The sequence below is a fragment of the Lycium ferocissimum genome, chromosome 9 (assembly GCF_029784015.1).
Source record: "Lycium ferocissimum isolate CSIRO_LF1 chromosome 9, AGI_CSIRO_Lferr_CH_V1, whole genome shotgun sequence".
Classification (NCBI taxonomy): Eukaryota; Viridiplantae; Streptophyta; class Magnoliopsida; order Solanales; family Solanaceae; genus Lycium; species Lycium ferocissimum.
In genome coordinates this window covers 12,740,405-12,744,126 of record NC_081350.1, presented here as the reverse complement: position 1 = coordinate 12,744,126, position 3,722 = coordinate 12,740,405, and positions in this window count along the sequence as shown.

The window sequence follows — 3,722 nt, the reverse complement described above, 5'->3', positions numbered from 1 at the left end:
CGGCCGGTCCGCATATGTATATATGTTGTGTTGCGGCCTCGTGTGGCCTTTGTTGGTATTTTACTCGCGGGGTTATTTTGGATAGTCCGTAAACAAAGGAAACTGCTAAATTCTTTCGGAAATTATATGAATTTGGAACACAGCACTTGTCGCCCGATATATACTGATGCGTTTGATATACCTTGTGATAGCGTTTGGTAGGTGTGTTTTGGGTGCCCAGACGGGCACTAGTCACGGCTTTACTGGTTGGATCGTGACATAAACCTACTCTTCTAAAAAAGGAAGTTGTGTGTAGGTGTCTTAAAGTCTTAAGCTTGCTTCCACAAGCTCTTGAGTGGTACACTAGGCTAGAGTTAGCTTAGTTGTATTAGTTGAATTCTCAAAGGTTGCTTGTTGGAAGAATGTCTTTGCAAGAACTTTGAGTGGTACACTAGGCTAGAGTTAGTCTAGGTGTATTAGTTTCCTTGGCTAGAGTTAGTCAAGTGGAGGTGTTTGCAATCGGTGTGTTGAGTGTACTAGTTTCCTTGGCTAGAGTTAGTCAAGTAGAGGTGTTTGCAATCGGTGTGTTGCAAAGGTGGAGGGAATATGAGAGTCAGTTCCTAGGTTGCAACTATTGTAAGGTTGAGGGATTATGGGAGTTAATTCCTAGTTTGCAATAGGTTGTAATCGAAAGTTGCTCGTGTAGTGGAGTTGAAATCCTACTGGGGTAGGTCGTGATTTTTAATCCCTTGAGCATGGAGTTTTCCACAGTAAAATCGTGCCTTCTTTACTTACTACTGCCGCATATATGGAATCGCACACAACCGTGTCCCTATACTCATTTCGTGGACGCACAACCTACAATAGCTTCGTTTGACCACAAACGGGTATCCATCATATTACCTCAATCCATGGACTTTAGCCCTATCCTCCTCGACGTTTCAAGGATTACCCTCCTTGCTATATCCTTGGTTAAAAGATCCACTAAATTTCTCTTGGACCTTACAAATTTCAAGGAAATTACATCACATTTCAAACAACAGTTTGACAACACCATGTCTAATGCGAATGTGTCTCTTTTTTTCCATTGTACACACTACTCTTAGCAATACCATTTTCTACTAGTGACAGTCTTAAAATGGTTTTTGCTATGTTTTGCTTCTACACAAACAAGACACTTAGAAAATTCATCAACATTCATCGCATGAATTAAACTCATATTTCTAAGTCTTTTAATAGAAGCAATATTAACATAACCTAGCATACCATATCACAAATCAATAGAGTTACTTGCATTTGGATTCCAGAGAAATTCACATTTTCACTTGTCAAACAATTTCTCAAAAGAGACATCAAAATTATCATAAAAGTTCACCAACCGTTAGATTATATTTAAATGTAAACATATTTATTCACATGACGAAAAGCGTGTATACCAACTTTAAAGTATAGATATGATCCTTCCAATTCAAATATTTTATATCATTCTATAACTTGAGATTAAACTCCACATGATCTTTTATGCGACATATTCACGTTAAAGTATGATGAGATTGAAAATCACCATAAGCATATCTAATAAAGTCAGACCTCTCTATAACGACACCTGCATATAACAACACCTCTCTCTAACAACCAAGTTTTTTTTTGGAACCTATTTTTTATGTTATTTTTACTTCTCTATAACAGCACTTCACCTATAACAGCAACAACCAACTTTATAACAGTACGCTCTTTGTAAAAATATCCCCCATATAACAGTTATCTTTTTTTTTTTGGTAATATAATAATTAACTATCTTTATAAAAACAGAATACCTATGATTACCAATAGTAAGTGTATAGATTTTGACCAAATATTTGATCATTTAATACACTATTTATGACAAAAAATATCATATGAATATATATATTTTCAGCATTAAACGATTTTCCTTCTTTGTAAAAAGTGTGATTTAAGCTTAGAATTTAACAATTAAAAATGAAAATTAGATTTTATGATCTTTTTTATTATAACAACAAGTATTATTTAAATGTCAATCTTCATATATAGGTGATAACATTCTCTATAAATAACCTAAAATTTCTAACCCACGATGATGTTGTTATAAAGAGGTTTGACTGTATATGTCATTTCAAGATCATCACACAATGAATCATCTACCATAACACTTAAATCACTAGTATTTCACAAAAATACAAGGTAGATCATAGTAGAACCTCATTTTCGTCACTTTCTTCTCTTGATTCACAACTTCGGCTTTGACGAATCTGAACTTCCTATCACTCATTCGCTCTTTGGTTAATTTCCATAAATGTCAAGTACGCCCAATTGAAAAACTTCAATAACGCTCCTTTCAAGAACAAAAACCATTAATAGCCACAATACTTTTTTACTATAAAGCACATTACAATAAAGGGGCTTTGTTCAATCTCGACTACCAATTCTTATATACTGGTATTCACTTTTGCATCCTAGTTAATCACCATAACAAGGAACATTTTTTTTCCTTAACCAACAAGAAACATTCTCAAGTCTAACAAGAATATATGTGTGCAATTATTCAGAGCGAATTTTTTTTCTTTCAAAAGACATAAGGTAAGCCGTCAACATTCCACATCTCCATTAATAGAACAAATAATCAGGAGAATGGTCCAAAATGTGCTTAAAGTACTTAACCCAAAGCACAATCTCTTTTATCGGCGAAGTTGATGCATATGCCCTTAAAGTGCTAATTATTCTGCGATATTATCAACAAATTAATATCATTCTATAAAATTTCTACCGTTCCACAAAATTTTTATTCGAAAATTATTTCGACACAAGATAAATAGGAATCGACCACACAAAGTTATTTATAAAGTACTATCATTATGTTGGTGGGCATAACAATCTAACACAAGATTCACTCACTCATTGAAAATAATAATAATAATCTAAACACATGCTACCTCTAAATTAAAAATGTATGATTATTTTGAAATGATTCCATCACTAAAATATCTTTACCGTATCACTTACAAAAAATCAAATTATAAATCTGAGTAAGTAAAAATATAACGTACTCTAATTGTCATCAACCCATTCAATCTTCCCAAATGATGGCGTGACAAAGTAAACCTTTGCTTACGTTACTTCCTTGTGAACTCTCCGAAATTGTTGTCAAGTGCACTCGACTCATGATCCGATTACAGTTTTACTTTTCCAAAGAAAATAGTGATTAATATTGTATAAAATAAGTCGCTTTCAAATTGTTAGAAATATTAGCAATATTAATAAGTAAAGCAAACAAAAGGATAGAATCAACTTATCGAATCACCGTACATTTACGATGTTTTAACGTCTTGAAACATTTTACCACTCCGATCCGGTGCAAATCATGACTACTGTACTTCTATATAATTCTTAAGTATGTAACTATAAAGTTTAAATTGTTGTCTGAATTTAGATAAAAGAATCTTATAGTATTTGCTCTGAAAATTAAACGCATTAATTTTTTTACGCGAACCCATTTTTTGGGAAGGGGATTGATAAACAATATTGAAAGACCTCAAGGTAGGGCCTAGTTATATTTGATGAAGGGGTTCAATCAATCATTTTTATGGAAAATTATTTGTGACAAAATACAAACAATTTTTATTTTTTATAATATATGAATTATTGAATTCCTTAGATAGATCTTAGGTATGATATTTCTTATAAGTTTTGAATTTCTTTACTCAATTAATCTCATACTCATATCT